The following is a 17,524-nucleotide window of genomic DNA, read 5'->3' on the forward strand; positions in this document are numbered from 1 at the left end:
AATTAGAAACCACACAAAGGCCTGAGGAATACAAAACTATTCTATTACTACTATTTTTGAAAATAGCTACAATTTTCCTTTGCAAGTGCCATCTCCAACCTCTCCTTCATTTTTACAGTTGTACTATACCTATATTATCAAATCATATAGCCATTATATATCATACTCCCTCTCTTATAACTCTCATTTAGTTTTAGTTCTATAAGTAACTGATATGGTTTGGCTGTATCCCCACCTGAATCTCACCTTGATTTGTAATATCCCCACATGTCAAGGGTGGGCCAGGTGGAGATAATTGAATCATGGGTGTGGTTTTCCCCCTACTGTTCTCGTGGTAGTGAATAAGTCTCATGAGATCCAATGGTTTTATAAATGGGAGTTCCCATGCACAAGCTCTCTTGCCTGCCACCATGGAAGATGTGACTTTGCTCCTCCTTTGCCTTCCACCATGACTGTAAGGCCTCCCCAGCTATGTGGAACTGTGAGTCAATTAAATCTCTTTTTCTTTATAAATTACCCAGTCTCAGGTATGTCTTTATTAGCAGCCTAAGAACAGACTAATACAGTAACTATGTTATTTTATTGTTTTGTTTTGTTTTGTTTTGTTTGGAGGCAGAGTCTCACTCTGTTGCCCAGGCTGGAATGCAGTGGCACGATCTCAGCTTGCTGCAACCTCTGCCTCCCAGGCTCAAGTCATTCTCGTGCCTCTGCCTCCCCAGTAGCTGGGTGGGAGTACAGGCACACACCACCATGCCTGGCTAATTTTTTTGTATTTTTAGTAGAGACAGGGTTTCACCATGTTGGCCAGGCTGGTCTCAAACTCCTGACCTCAAGCAATCCTCTTCCCTCAGCCTCCCAAAGGGCTAGGATTATAGGCGTGAGCCACCGCTCCTGGCCAATATTTAGTTTTTTTATAGTTCTGCTGTATCTATACCATCAGAGCAGAAAGCCATTATACGTCACAGTGCCTTCCTTTTAAACTCATTTGTTTTAGTTCTTCAAGGAACTATAGTATTCACTGTCAGTCCTTACATCAATGTCCCTCTAGTTATTTTGGTTGTCGAAAACTTTACTTTCGGGGGATTTCTCAGGAAGGGCTGATAAGAGCAAGTCTCTAGTTTAGTTACATGTTATGTTGGTTTGTGCCCCTTTATAAAGGCCTACCTCTCTCCAGGAAAGAAACACGAGGGCTTGAGGTGGGGAGACTTCCGTGTATCTGGCAATTATTCATCAAAGATGTCTTTGATCCCAATGTGGGCCAAAGGGATATGGGTGGTGCTCTTTCAAGCACCAAGGGTTTAAATTGTATGAGAGATGATAGTTACTGCCATGGCACTTATCTGTGGAAGGCTGAATTGTGTGAATGCAGGTAGACCAGAGCCAGACTTTTAGGATAAGGATCTGAGAGAAGAATGAAGACTGCAGGGGCTGATCTTTCCTCTCAAATACAGGTTCCATGCTGATCTCTTCCTGTTGTGCCAACACACTGGGTTCTGTTTCTGATCATGGCCTAGCCGTGTGCCCTCAAAGCATTTTCCTTAAATTGCTCCAAGTCATCAGACTCACAGAGATGTTTAGGAGACAATCCACATGACAGCATCCAGCAGCATGCTCAAAACGCCTTTCTCCTTTCCTTCCTTCCAGCTCTCTCTCTCTGCCTGACTTTAGCTCCTTTCCTTAAAACTCCCAAGAACATCATTTAGTTTCTGGTGAAACTGACATCACTTTATCTGATTTTAATGATAGTTTCATACCACAAGCCCTCTTGTGATATGACATCTTTCTGATGTTCTTTACTATTTCTACCTGTGACAGTTTTGAATCAAAGTGTGTATTTGGAGCATGGACCCACTGTTAACAAGGTGTTGTGGTGGGGTGGCCCAAGGACCCCCTGAAGCTCCTGCACCAGACACAAGCTCAAGCTCAGAGCTCCTGACCCTCAGAGGTGAGGGGAAATGCTGGCCACCACAATGTTGTCTCCGGTGATGTGGCTGGTGCCTGGAGAGCACAGGAAGGACACAAGCCCCACACAGTCCCCATGCCACCCCATTCTGCATGGAAAAAGGAGGTGGGGCTGAGACTAATTACACCTTCCTCATGAGCCCTGGGTTCCCATGGGATGCTGTGAAGTCAAGACCCCTGTGGGGGTGAGCAAAGGGCTGTAAGTGAAGAAGTGTGGGCTTTGCAGGGACCTGCAGAGGTCATCCCAGGCCTGAGAGGACCATCAGACCCCAGAAAGGGGAATGGGTAAGCCTGTGAGGCATAGTGTGTGATCTTTCCCTCATCATGAAGGTTCTGAGGTCATGTTAATCCAGCTCCACAAGGGATACTGCCTCTGCAACTCACCTCTGTACTCTGAAGGGACTCTTCATGTGATCCCCCAAGACCAGGTCCTCAAGGAGCTACAGGAAAGGTAAAAAAGTCAGTGCCACTCCTACAGATGGAGTCACGTCACATAGGCTGTGCATCTTGCAGGCCTGTGTCCTTGTGAAAGAACTGTTGGGGTGGCCTCTCACAAAGAACTGATTCTGATTCTGCTGCTGATCCCAAAGGCTGTGGATATCAGAGCAAAAGTCCACAGGTCTAGGCCAGAGAGGCCAGCTCTCTGTGGCGCATGGCCTGGAAGGGGAAGGCACACTACTGCTCACGGGATAGGAACAGGAGCTGCCCGTGGTCCTCACCACTGTGTTGAAGCATGTGTCAATGATTCCTGATATCAGACAGTTTGCCCGAATATTCTTTGTTGCCAGCTCCCTGACAGGGTCTTGCTGAGGCCCAGCAGGGCTGTTTTACTGACATCATAGGCCCCCAGCCTCTGTGGAAAGAAAGGGAAATAGATTAATAGATTAGAACTGGGAATAAGGGAGAGTCACTTGGATTTCCTGGGTTCTGCCCAAGGAATTCATCCCAATAACACCTCCAGATCATCAAGTATGGGAGACAGTGCCCAAAAGAGACAGCAAAGGGCTCCTACTATGGGCATTATGTAAAAGGCAAGGCCTGTGATACACCATAATCACTTTTGCATTGGAGTAGTCCTGAAGAAGCAATTGTCAAACCCTGGATATTTCCATATATCCCATTTTCCAGATGAAATGAGAGTTTCTGCTTGTCTCACCTGGAGACATGAGATGGTCATACTTACAGCAATAATATAGGCTGAAACTGAGAAGACCAGGACCACTGAATCTTGCCTGGAAAGATTAAGATAGTGTGGTATGTGAGTTGAAGACAGTTATTATCTTGTGTGTGACTGAGAACGGAGGCTGTATGGAAGAGGGGTGGAGGACTATGTTAGTGAAAAAGAATAGCTTGGGTCTGGTGGAGGTGGAGTGCAGTGGCAATCTTGGCTCACTGCAACCCCCACCTCCCAGTTCAAGTGATCCTCCTGCCTCAGCCTCCTGAGTAGCTAGGACCCCAGGAACATGCCACCACATCTGGCTAATTTTTCGTATTTTTGGTAGAGACAGGGTTTCACTACATTGCCCATGCTGGTCTCCAGCTCCTGAACTCAAGAAATCCACCTGCCTTGGCCTCCCAAAGTGCTGGGATTACAGGTGTGAGCCACTGTGCCCGGTCCCTGGATTTTGTTTTTGTAGGAAAAACTTTGACTATACATTACATTTATTTAATGGTTATAGGACTAGTTGGGTTTTCTATCTCTTCTTGAGTCAGTTTTGGTAAGATATATAAGTTTAAAATTTTTTTCTATTTCATTATAACTTCAGCATAAACATAAGTTTGACATAAAAATTTCTCTTTGGCATTATCATTCTTTTCATGCCTTTTTATTGTCCTCAGGATCTATATCTTTTGTTTCTATTCCTGATATTGGCTATTTATGTCTTTCCTCTTTTTCCTTGATCAATCCCATTGGAAATTTGCCAAAAACATTCATTTTTCTTAAAAATAGTTTTTTTTTGTTTTTTTGATCCCTATATCATATTTTATTTTATTTTCCATTGCTTTCTGCTCTCTATTTTTTTCTTTTTTCTTTCTGAGTGCTTTTTCTCCTGAACATTTCAGCTTTGACTTTTACTTAGCATTGACAATATAATACTTTGGTTACCATCAAGAAAGATATACTTTAATGCTGTAAAGAAGGATTAAAATGTGCATTTTAACTACAGCAGTTGAGCTGAGTACACATTGTAAATCTGCTGAGGTTTATCTGTCCTACTTCAATTTCTTGATTGCTAGCCTTTCCTAGAACTATACATTTCCTAGAACTGTTTCTATAAATAAATTTCTATAAACTCATTCAACAGAAATGAAAAATTTAATAAAATGTCATTTCTGTCTAATCAGATTTAAAATTTTTAATTTGATTTAAAAATCTAGCTTGACAATCTTTATATTTTAACTGTCATCACTGATATACTAGGATTAATGTCTAGCATCCAATTTTGTGCTTTTTAAAAATTCCCCCAGTTCTTTGTTTTGTTTTCTGTCCCTTCTTGCTTTTTTTTAGATTATTTTTTCCATTTCCACTTCCCTCTCTATTAATTTGAAAATATACTTCATACTCCATTGCCATTCTTGTAGCTTTACCCTATAAAGTTAAACAGGCCTGTTTTGCTTATCAAAGCTTAAGATTAATATCCTTACCCTCTCTCTAACAACATAAAAATCTTACACCTTAACTGCATTTCTATCTTCTGATTTAAATATTATTTTTGCATATTTAACTATTTGTGAGTTAATTTTTTTAACTCCGTGAAATGATTTCTTTTTACAAGAAGTGGTTTAATTTGTTCATGTTACTATGTTCTGTGTTTTTCATTCTTACTTTCATCTTAGATTTTCCATATGAAATCATTTCTTTCCTTCTGCCTAAAGTGCCATTTAAAATTTCCTTTAGTGGAACACTTTTACACTGTTGGTGGGACTGTAAACTAGTTCAACCACTGTGGAAGACAGTGTGGCAATTCCTCAGGGATCTAGAACTAGAAATACCATTTGACCCAGCTATCCCATTACTGGGTATATACCCAAAGGATTATAAATCATGCTGCTATAAAGACACATGCACACATATGTTTATTGCGGCACTATCACAATAGCAAAGACTTGGAACCAACCCAAATGTCCAACAGTGATAGACTGGATTGAGAAAATGTGGCACATATACCCCATGGAATACTATGCAGCCATAAAAAATGATGAGTTCATGTCCTTTGTAGGGACATGACAAACTATCGCAAGGGCAAAAAACCAAACACCGCATGTTCTCACTTGTATGTGGGAACTGAACAATGAGAACACTTGGACACAGGAAGGGGAACATCACACACCAGGGCCTGTTGTGGGGTGGGGGGAGGGGGAAGGGATAGCATTAGGAGATATACCTAATGTAAATGAAGAGTTAATGGGTGCAGCACACCAACATGGCAGATGTATACATATGTAACAAACCCGCACGTTGTGCACATGTACCCTAGAACTTGAAGTATAATAAAAAATAAAAAAATAAAATTTCCTTTAGTGAAGATCTTCTGGTAGTAAACTTTGTTTTCATTTCTCTGAAAATGTTATAAATTTGCCCTAATTTTTGAAAGATATACTTGATAGGTATGGAATTCTAGGTTGATAGTTATATTCTTTTAGCATATGGGAATCACCATTTAAATTGGATTAGGAATAATAGGATTTTGGCAAGTAGATAAGAATAAATAGAAACAACTTAAGTGGCGCTTCCTTCATAAAGTCCTGCCTTATCCACAAGGTTGGAAAAAGCAATCTTTTACTTGCTCAGATCTCACAACTAATAATAGTAGTAGTAGTAATAATATTAATAATGTTTATTGTAACTATTGAAACCAATTAAATTATTATTAAATGTTATTTATACTACTTATGTGATAATTTATACTGCAGTTAATATTTATTTTCTTTACTTTTTTTAACTCTTATTTTAAGTTCGGGGTAGATGTATAGGTTTGTTACATAGGTGAACTTTTTTCATGGGGATTTGTTGTACAGATTATTTTATCACCCAGGTATTAAACCTAGTACCCACTAGTTATTTTTCCCGATTCTCTCCCTCCTCCTACCTTCCACCCTCCGATAGGCCCCAGTCTCTGTTATTCTCCATTATGTATCCATGTGTTCTCTTCATTTAGCTCCCACTTATAAGTGAGAACATGCAGTATTTGCTTTTCTGTTCCTGCATTAGTTTGCTAGGGATAATGACCTCCAGCTCCATCCATGTTCCTGCAGAGGACATGATCTCATTCTTTGTTATGGCTGCATAGTATTCCATGGTATATATTTATCACATTTTCTTTATCCAATCTGCCATTAATGGACATTTAGGTTGACTCAATGTATTTACTATTGTGAATAGTGCTGCAATGGACATATGTGTGCATGTGCCTTTATAATGCAATGATTTATATTCCTTTGGTTATATATCCAGTAATGGGATTGCTGGATGGAATGGTAGTTCTGTTTTTAGGTCTTTGAGGAATCAGCACACTGTTTCCACAATGGTTGAACTAATTTACACTCCCACCAACAGTGTTTAAGTGTTCCTTTTGCTCCGCAACCTCACCAGCATCTGTTATGTTTTGAGTTTTTCATGATAGCCATTATGACTGGTGTGAGATGGTATCTCATTGTGGTTTTGATTTGCATTTCTCTAATGATCAGTGATATTGAGCTTTTTCTCATATGCTTGTTTGTCACATCTATGTCTTCTTTTGAAAAGCTTCTGTCCATGTCCTTTGCCCAGTTTTTAATGAGGTTGTTTTTTTCTTGTAAATTTGTGTTAGTTCCTTGTAGATGCTGGATATTAGACCTTCATCAGATGCATATCTTGCAAAAATTTTCTTCCATTCTGCAGGTTGTCTGTTTACTCTGTTGATAGTTTCTTATGCTATACAAAAGCTCTTAGGTTTAATTAGTTCCCATTTGTCAATTTTGCTTTTGTTGCAATTACTTTGGCTTCTTTGTCATGAAATCTTTGCCCATGCCTACGTCCAGAATGATATTGCCTAGGTTGTCTTCCAGTGTTTTTATAGTTTTGGGTTTTACATTTAAGTCTTTAACCTATCTTGATTTAATTTTTGTATGTGGCATAAGGAAGGAATCCAGTTTCAATCTTCTGCATATGTCTAGCCAGTTATCCCAGCACTGTTTATGGAATAGAGAGTCCTTTCCCCATTTTTTGTTTTTGTCGGCTTGGTCAAAGATCAGATGGTTGTAGGTGTGTAGCCTTGTTTCTGGGCTCTCTATTTTGTTCCATTATTCTATGTGTCTGTTTTTGTACCAGTATCATGTTGTTTTGATTACTGCAGCCCTGTAGTATAGTTTGAAGTCAGGTAGCATGATGCCTCCAGCTTTGCTATTTTTGCTTAGGATTGCTTGGGCTATTTAAGCTCTTTTTTGGCTCCATATGAATTTTAAAATAGTTCTTTTTCTAGTTCTGTGAAGAATGTCATTTGTAGTTTAATAGGAATAGCCTTGAATCTATACATTGCTTTAGGCAATATGGCCATTTTAACAATATGGATTCTTCTTAGCCATGAGTGTGGAATGTTTTTCCATTTGTTTGTGTCATCTCTGATTTTTTTTTAGCAATGTTTTGTAGTTCTCATTGTAGTGATCTTTCACCTCCCTGTTTAGCTGTATTCCTAGGTATTTTTTTGTGGCAGTTGTGAATGGAATTGCATTCCTCATTTGGCTCTTGGCTTGGCTGTTGTTGGTGTATAAGAATATGCCAGTGAATTTCGTACATTAATTTTGTATCCTGAAACTTTGTTGAAGTTGTTTATCAGCTTAAGCTTTTGTGCCGAGACTGTGGGGTTTTCTCAATATAGGATCATATCACCTGCAAACAGGGATTGTTTGACTTCTTCTCTTCCTATTTGGATGTCCTTTATATCTTTCTCTTGCCTGATTACTCCGGCTAGGACTTCCAATACGATGTTGAATAGGGATGCTGAAACAGGACATCCTTGTCCTGTGCTAGTTTTCAAGGGTAATGCTTCCAGATTTTGCCCATTCAGCATGATGTTGGCTGTGGGTTTGTCATAGATGGCTCTTATTATTTTGAGGTATGTTCCTTCAATACCTAGTTTATTGAGAGTTTTTAACAGGAAGGGTGTTGAATTTTATCAAAAGCCTTTTCTGAATCTATTAAGACAATCATGTGGTTTTGTCCTTAATTCTGTTCATGTGATGAATCACATTTCTCAATTTGTGTATGTTGTGCCAACCTTGCATCCCAGGGATAAAGCCTACTTGATGGTGGTGCATAAGCTTTTTGATGTGCTGCTGGATTCAGTTTGCAAGTATTTTATTGAGGATTTTTGCATCAATGTTCATCAAGGATATTGGCCTAACATTTTTTTTTCTGTGTTTCTGACAGGGTTTGGTATTAGGATGATGCTGGCCTCATAGAATGAGTTGGGGAAGAGTTCCTCTCCCTAAATTTTTTGGAATAGTTTCAGTAGGAATGGTACCAGTTCTTCTTTGTACAGCTGGGAGAATTCAGCTGTGAATCTGTCATTCCTAGGCTTTTCTTGGTAGGCTATTTATTACTGATTTTATTTCGGAGCTCGTTATTGGTCTGTTCAGAGATTCAATTTCTTCCTGGCTCAGTCTTGGGAGGGTGTATGTGTCCAGGAATTTATCCTCTTTTTCTAGATTTTCTAGTTTATGTACATAGAGGTGTTCATAATATTCTGATAGCTATTTGTATTCCGTGGGGTCAATGACCCCTTTTGTCACTTCTAATTGTGTTTATTTGGATTTTGTCTTCATTAGTCTAGCTAGCAGTCTATTTTATTAAGTTTTTTCAAAAAACCAACTCCTGGATTCATTGATCTTTTGAATGGTTTTTTTGTGTCTCAATCTCCTTCAGTTCACTTCTGATTTTGGTAATTTCTTGTCTTCTGCTAGCTTGGGGTTGGTTTTCTCTTGGTTCTCTAGTTCTTTTAATTGTGATATAAAGTTCTTTCACTTGTAAATAACTTTAGTTTGTGATGTTCTTGTAGCTGTGAAAATGATAATATTCATTTTCAAATAAATTTTTTTGAGACAGCGTCTCACTTTATCACCCAGTTGGAAGTACAGTGGTGTGATCATAGCTCACTGCACCCTTGAACTCCTGGGCTCAAGCGACTTTTCTGCCTCAGCCTCCCAAAGTGTTGGGATTACAGGTGTGAGCCTCTGCACCTGGCCAATGTTTATTATTTACTCTAGTAAATATACATAGACACAGTCTTTACTATGTGCATAATCAACATATTTTATCATGCCAATTAATGTCCACAAGAGGTCTGCCAAGCATCATTATCCCACTTAATAGGTAAAGAAACAAAGGCCCAGAGAGTTTAGTTACCAAGCATATGTAGCTAGTGACAGAGCAGGGATCTAAAAGTAGGTCTCTCTGACTCCACAGCCCATGCTGTCTTCATTACATTTGTAGTTTGCAACAAGTTTTGTGAAGCCAGATTCCACAAGAGGTGCCCAGTACCAGGAACAAGGACCAGATGGTTGAGCACCAGGCCCCTAATTCAGTTTTAAGCTGGGCATTTCTGCTTTTGTCTGTTATATATATTGGACTCCTATGGAGGTTATTCTTTGACAAAAGGTTTCTGCCATTAAAAACAATTTGAAAACCATTGTATTGTGTTCAACCACATAAATTACTGTATTTGGCCATTTTCTATCAACAAAAATGATATTTTTTGTCCCTCCCACTTCTTCTTACACTGGCCCTGTCCTCCTCGACCTTTTCCCAGCCCCTGCCAGTCATTTCCCAAATTAGGAAGTCTGCTTCCTTGCTCTCCCCACAGCCCATGGTAGATGCATCACCTGTGGGATGGGCCTAGGGCTGTCTCTTCCTGTCACTTCCCCACTGTTCTCAGTGACTCGGGACCACTGAGATTCAATCTAATATCACACCATGCCTGTGTTAGAGCTGGAAGGGGCCTCAGAAGTCCTCATTAGTTAGAAGTCCTGGTTGTGTTTCACAGATGATCACACAAGTCCAGAGAAGCAGCCCAGTCTATACTAGATGCTCAGTACATGCTTGCTGAATTCAGTGGCTGCTCCAGAATGTCAATATGGGAACTGAAGGGAAGCAAAACAGTTGGGAAAAGAGTCTTGAAACTACATCTATCTGCAAAGCACTTTACCTGAGACTGAGGAAAATTCACTTTACCTCCACTGACCATTTTAAAGAAGAGAGTGAGGGCAATGCTGGTGGAGATAACTGGGTGGCCCTGACCTTCAGAGGAGGCATGGCTAAGTGGTGGGGAGATGTTTAAGAGGCTGGGGCATGGCCAGAGGGATCTATTTTAGAACAGGAATGAGACAGGCCTAAGGTGTGTTCCTAAGGTGGTCAGAAAATGAAATCTTCTAATGATTGGGCTGAAATCCAAGAACGAAAAAGGAGCTCCCAGGAGCACAGGCAGATTGTTCCAACCCTAGGACAAATAGCATGGGGAGAACATCTGGGAATATCCCGAGTCACCGAGACCAGTGGGGAATTGACAGCAAGAGACAGCCCTAGGCCCATCCCACAGGTGATGCGTCTATCACGGGCTGTGAGGACAGCAAGGAAGCAGGCTTCCTAATTTGGGAACTGACTGGCGGGAGCTGGGAAAAGGTCGGGTAGGACAGGTGTAAGAGGAAGCAAGAGGGATAAGAGTTGAGTGGGACTGGGAAACAACTGCTCTAGTTACAGGCCGGCTATGGGGTGCCTCAGGGTCATCAGCCTGAACTCTTGTGGCCAGAGCTCCTGTGGCCCAAGGGTCTCTGATTCCAAGACCGTTGTCAGGACTCTGGGACCTTCTGTCTGTGGATCCTTCCTCCTTATTCCAGTCAAGTCCTTGCCAGACCCCCTGAGCACTCCAGATGTGAGAGAATGACACTAATGGATAGAACTTTTGTTTTTTTTAGCTGACCGAGAAGTATGAAAGCCACACACTCACCATTCTTGTATGACTGGCTCAGCTAAGCCTGTTTCCCAGTAGGAATGTCTAACTCTCAAATGGGCCCCCTCTCACTCTAGTTCCCCTGCTGCCTGTTTGATATCAAGCAGCTATCTCCTTATTCCCCTTCCCCACCCTCACCCCATCTTCTCCATGTGGGGCAGCAGCTGACTCAGCAGGAGGCTGGGGGGCCTTCACAGTGATGTTTAGGATCTGAAATCAGAGCAAACAGGAGATGGCGGAGTGGAGATGCAGTCAGTCCAGCGGTCTCACCATATTAGGAAATGTACCAGGTTAGGATGTGGGCAAGATGGCCTCTGACACCCATAATGTGGGAAGAGTGTTGGCTTTCCTATGCATTCGTGGAAATGGGGGCATCCTGAAGATATAGGAGTAAATGGATTAGGCTGAAGACTCTTCCAGCAGAAGACCCCAGAGTCTATGGGTTGTCTCCCCATGTTTCCAAGCACACCAGTTTCATCTGGAGCAGAGGAGGCATCAACAGCTGAGTCTGGGGAAGGCTAGATTTTGGGGTGATAGCCAGGAGGTACCCGTGTTAGGGATTAGGCTGTCATTCCCTTCTCTGTGCCCCATATTTTTTGCAACTATTTGGTTTTTGGTTGGCCATTCCCTGCAGACTGGTAGCTCCTGAACAGTGGGGACCAAAACTGCCACTTACACCCTCCTACATCCATCTCACAGATGGGGAAATTGAGGCTCAGAAAGTCCAAGCCCCAGGCCTCACTGTGCACCAATGAATCTGTCATGGGAAGGTGGATGTGTGAGAGCTGAGGATCAGCTCTGGATGTGTGAGCCTAGATGGAGAAAGGGTTACATGGCAGGAAGGTGAGGATGAAGTCTGGCCTGCCTGCTCCTGGATTCCCCAGACCTCACCTTGTCCCAGACCTGCTCACTGATCCCCAAGGCACTTCCCACCAAGGGACTGATCCCTGCCACGCACACCAGGAAGTCCACACCCCCACAGTGTTCCAGAGCCTGAGAATGAGAAAGGGACATAAAGGAATAAGGTTACGGAAGAGGAAGGTGTCTGTAGCAGTGGAAGGTGACTCGTGTTTAATGCCCCAGAGGCTGTACCTAGGTCAAGTTCAAAGCACAGGAGAACAATATCATGTGAGGATGGAGATTATCTCTTTTCCTTTAGGAGCCAGATACTGAGCTTCTGGATAAAAAGCGGTGGAGCATCACCCAGTACCCTTTCATATCCTCCTTCTAGCTCCAGGCACTGTTTGCTACCCATCCCCAAACACATCTCTCACCTGCACTGTGTCTTGAAATTTCACTGTCCCCTCTCCATTTCCCTGAACACTCTACCTCTGACTATAAGATGAGGGCTTCCTTCTGTACATCTCTGTCCCCTCAGACTCCTCCTCAAGAATCTTCCAGGAGGGCCTGGCTGGCTCCACGGAGCTGGTGGAGAAGCCAGCTTCTTCTTTCCCACCAGCATGGTCCCCATCCCAACATCTCCCTGAGTCCCAGGCCACATGCACTCCCTCTCTCCCTGAGGGGGAGAACAAACCTGGATGGAGAAAGGACGCCCTCCCTGAACTGGTCCATTCTGTGCCCAGGTCTGTTAACTGGAGACTGGGCCTCGTGGACAAGGCTCAAGTGACACATAGTTGACCTGATTTCTATGATGGTGCCTTTATCCCTCTGCCCTACTGTGAGTCATAATATCAGAATCCCTGAGCCTGTCTGCACCTCCTTATATGCCCCTCACCATGACCACCAGCCACTCCCAGTCCTCAGCCTTCCCCATGTGGCACAGGGTGTCTGGCACATGCTCAGCCCCTCCCCCTAGAGCGTGGCCACAGCCCAGTCCGTGTTCTGCTGCTTCCGGCTGCTGGTGACCATGTGGGCCCTATCGTGGGCCAGAAGCTGGGCAATGGTGAAGCCAAACCTGGGGTCAGAGATGAGGAGGAGGTGACAATTCAGACTAGGACTGAGACATTTCTTGCTGCATTTCTAGCCCTGAGGCACCAAATGAATTCTCTCCACTAACTCAGAGCAGCTAACCTCATGCTGTACTATGGATGGTCAGAGGACCAGAAGAGATAAAGAGGAAATAGATCAGTCCACAGATGCATTGAACCTCCTATGTCCACATCAGATCTTCTTGGCCTCCCCTCCCACTAGAATTCCTACTATGAAAACTCGTTCTCAGTTCCTCAAGGCTTTGGTTTGCTTTGTAGCTGCAACCAGAGAGCTCCCTGCCTCAGGCATGTGAAACCACTGAGTGCTCACAGGCATGCAGCTTGAAAGTGTGAGGCTTTAACCCACATAGGGCAACTCTTGACTGACGGAGGAATTCTCTCCTGTTCCACTGATAATCCTCTGAGATGCATTTCCTGCTTCCTAGAAGACCTTTGAAACCCATCACCCAGTGGCCTACAGTGGGCCGACTCCATTACACATCCTGCACTGGTTTTGTCTCCTTTTCTAGTTTCCTTTCCTTTTCTTCAATATTTCTCATTAAGATCACCTTCCCAAAAAACTACTAGCAGTTAAACCTAGTAGGCTTTGCTTTGTGGGGATAAGCTTAAAAAAATGAGGTCAACAAAACCCAGAGACACCAACAGTTCCCAAATTCCCAAAGAGTTGCTCTCACCCATTTGTAGATCCTGTGATCATGGCAGCTTTGATGACTAGTTTGAGCCTATAGTTGGCTCCACTGCTGGTGCTTCTCATGCAGAGTGGAGCCACAGGGGACATGAGGCCCCTCAACCCGGGGTCAGGGGCCTAAGTAAACATGGTGGTTTCTGTTTGATCTTCCTCTTGTTGAACTCAGTCCAAGGAGGGAAGCCTCTAGAAAGGCAATCACAGTTCCAGTAAGCAGCTCTTGTAAGCAGTAAGCAATTTTGGGCTAGAACTGGGTGGGTCTGGGAATAGCTCCTGGAAGATCAACCTCGAGCCTGCTCCTTTAACCTTTCCAGTGATTTTATGAACACAGAATTTCGTATATGAAATCTCTTCTCTTTAAATTAGCTTGAGTGGCTTCTGTTATCTGGTATCAAATTCTGGCATATGCACACATAGGTTTGAGAAAAGAAATAATTTTTATCTGAGGAATACAAATCTTTTTAATTATGAGGCCCAGAGAGACATTAAAATGAGGCCACAATCCCACACCCTACTCCCCTCTTTGAGCTAAGTATTCGTCTCTTGACACTGCTTGCTATTGCCACAAGTAGCTGGAAATTAACCTAATAATGACACACCAGACACTATAACACACACTCTGTAGTTTATAAATGTGTAGCCAGTCACTAATCAATGTCCTTTGTGTAAACCAATGAGAATTTCTGACAAACAGTTTTGTAACAGTCCATTTCCTTCCCCATTTTTTGCCTTTAAAAATCCACTTGTAACTTCTGCTAATTGGAGCATATATTCAGGGCAACTTGAATCTATGCTCCTGGGTTGCAATCCTCAGGCTTGGCCCAAATAAACTCTCTGCTTGTATTAATTTTGCCTCAGCTTCATTCTCTTAGGTCAACATATCCAATAAATATTTATTCATTGAGAACCCCTAGGATAATTAACATCTACTTCACAGATTTGTTGTGAGAGGCCCAAATAAATTAAGATGTGAGAGGGCTTCGTAAACTGTCAAGTGCCTAAAGAAGTTCCACAGCTGCTTAAGAGTGATGTGTTTTATCATTTTGCCCTCCATGAGTCTCTAGCCTCAAGCTTCGAGACACATTTGACTCCCTGCTCCCAGTGCTCTCTGCTCTGGCTGCTTTTCATCCCTCAGCCTCTTCTTCTAGACTTATCTTCATTTTCAGCACATGAGGGGAGTCTTCCTGACACCCCAAAGCTGATTCATTGTCTCTTCCATGTGACCTGATGCCCTCCTGTGCTTACTCGTCACATTCATCTTTCTAACTCTAAGTGACCGTGTTACATTTGTCACTTCTAGCAGGGTGCCTGGCACCTAGCAATTGCTTCGTAGGTATTTGTTGAATGGACGAATGAATGAATGAATGAATGAATGAATGCAGATTTGGCTGCAGTGATATAATGATTTCTTAGGGGCCTCACTGGACCTACAGGTCAAATTCCTTAGTTAGTGCATGTCAGACCCTTCCCCTGTGCAGTCAGTGGTGTCAGTTCAGCTCTGGTCTTAAAGAATTTAATGTAAAGTACCCATTCTTGATTTTTAAGTATTCAGGCTTTGGGTGGCATCAGGCATTGTGTACACTGTGAACTTGTGTTTTCCTGATATTTAGAATACAGAGTCTCTGTTCAAATCTTCACAAATCTGTAGCTATGAACTTATTTACATAAACCCAATTCCCTTATTTAAGTACTTCAACCTTAGTAAATCTTAGGTAAATATCATAGCAGATAAATGCTTTTGAAGCAAACTTTAAAGATAAATTCACAATTCTTTTTTTCTCTGAAATTTGGCTCCTACAATCCCTACTCATTCATTATGGTTCCCTACTTCCCTTGTAGCCAAGGATTCAAAACAGTGTTGGGTTTCCTTCTCTTCCTACTCAACATTTTGTTAATGTCACTCCAGTTTATTTTTAAAAGCTAAGCATCTCTCTCTCTCTCTCTCTCTCCTTCTCTGCCCCAGTCATATATATATATTTATGTATATATATAAATAATATATGTATTATTTATATATATAAATTATTTTTATGTATATAAATAATATATATATTTATATATATATATATAAAATTTTGGCAAAAGATGCAGAATCTATGCATTCACTAGTCTCTTCATTCATTCAGTGAGCAACTATTGGGAACTTGCTATGGGCTGGGCAGCCAGAATACAAAGATGTCTCATGATTTTGGTACTCAAAGCACTAAGCCTGAGCTGGGCCTGCAGAAAAATATGATTACAATACATTGTGGTAGGAGGAACATATGAGTCACACAATTTTATGGGAGCACAGGAGAAGGAATGGAGCCTAACTTAACCTTGGGGTGGCAGTGGTTAGATAAATAATCTAGAAAAGGTGACACCTAAGTCAATTGAGGAAAAGGAGCTTCTAATATTGCATTTGTTTGTTTTTTAGGAGGCATGCATTTTTAATTAAAAAAGGATATATGTTCATTATAAATTGTTTTTAAAATATTTGTAAAATATTTGTAAAAATGTATAAGAAAGTTGAGGGAAAAGTTGCAAAAGTCTCTAAAACAGACCTGACTTTGAAATGGACTCTGGGTATCTTCAGTGAAAAACTAGGTGTTATCTAGCTACTCTTCTAGGTGACCTGATTCTGTGGGGTCTCTGTGTCTTACATTGTCTTTGAGCTATTTACAACTCAGAGTTTTAGATAACTAATAAATATTTGCATCTATCCATAGATGCATATAAATTTCATCTGGAGGAGATTCAATTTTCCTTCTACACTGGAAGAAATCAGCTTTGCATCTATTAAACAAACTTATTTTACTCTTCCCTATGTCCTATATATGTGTGGTTCTTTGAATTTACCTTTGAATCAGTTGTAATGGCTTTGTGGTTCCCCTCATTAATTAATGAGTTTTTTAAATGTTGGCACTTGTTCATTTTTGTATTTGTATGGAAGTCATTATCTTATCTTCTCAAAAATTATCCAACATAAGTAAAAATTTGATATTTCACTGTTAACTATTATTATTATTTTGCCATTCTTTAAGTCACCTCTCCAAATATCCATTGTCATATAACAGCTATGTGTTCAATTTTGCATGAATGGGACCACAGTATATATGACTTTTTTTTTTTTTTTTTTTAGTTTTTCAGAGCTTATTCTTGAAGGAGAATGGAATAAGGGATTTGGAAATATAGAAGGGCATACCAAGCAAAGAAGTTAGCCCATGTAAGGGCAAGGGGGAGAAAAACAGCACAGAGTGAGAGAAACTACCAAGAGTTTGTTATTCTTGGAACAGCAAGTATGAGGTGGGGAGTGGCTGGAGATGAAGCTACAGAATTGGTCAAGGGCTGGATAGTGGTGGTTATTGCATGCCGAAACAAAAAGCTTAGACTTTACGTAGAGGGCAAGTGGGAGTTACTGAAATTTAATAAGAAATGCAAAGGGGTCAGATATTGATATGGTCAGATTTTTGCCGTATAGAGACAACTTTAGCATGTGTGTATATGCACGTGCACTTATTTGATGTGGCAGCCAGGAGATTCTTGCAGCAAGAGATACTAAGGTCTTGTGCCCATCAGATACTGTAAGGAAATAGATGGCATATTTAAATTGGGTAAATTGAAGAGAGTTTCATGAAGGGGCTATTTAAGAGGCAAAGTATGGGGTAACCACAAGAGATAGTGCAGCACTGGAGCCAGGCACAGGGAGGTTTTAATATTATCCAGGCCTGAAGGGGCAAGAGGAGGAAGTGAGTTACCCCAACAAGGACAAAGACAGAGGGCTGCCTGTCAGGGGCTGTGACCTTTGGTTAAGTGTCATAGTAAGCCAGAGACACTCCTGCAGAAGGAAACCATGTGAATAAATACCACAACCGCAATTCCCTCCTTTCCTCTGATCTATCAGGTTCTCTATTAGCAAAACCCTTCTGGAAGTGAGATGTCATCCACACAGCTCAGCCTCCAAG

At 41.6% G+C, this 17,524-nt stretch overlaps 1 pseudogene; it reads right to left on the reverse strand.

Moving 5' to 3' along the window:
* Positions 1-1,939: 1,939 nt before the first annotated feature.
* On the reverse strand, positions 1,940-13,673 carry LOC129013238 (dehydrogenase/reductase SDR family member 2, mitochondrial-like; annotated as a pseudogene).
* Positions 13,674-17,524: the final 3,851 nt, after the last annotated feature.

This window comes from Pongo pygmaeus, chromosome 15 (genome assembly GCF_028885625.2).
Source record: "Pongo pygmaeus isolate AG05252 chromosome 15, NHGRI_mPonPyg2-v2.0_pri, whole genome shotgun sequence".
Taxonomy (NCBI): Eukaryota; Metazoa; Chordata; class Mammalia; order Primates; family Hominidae; genus Pongo; species Pongo pygmaeus.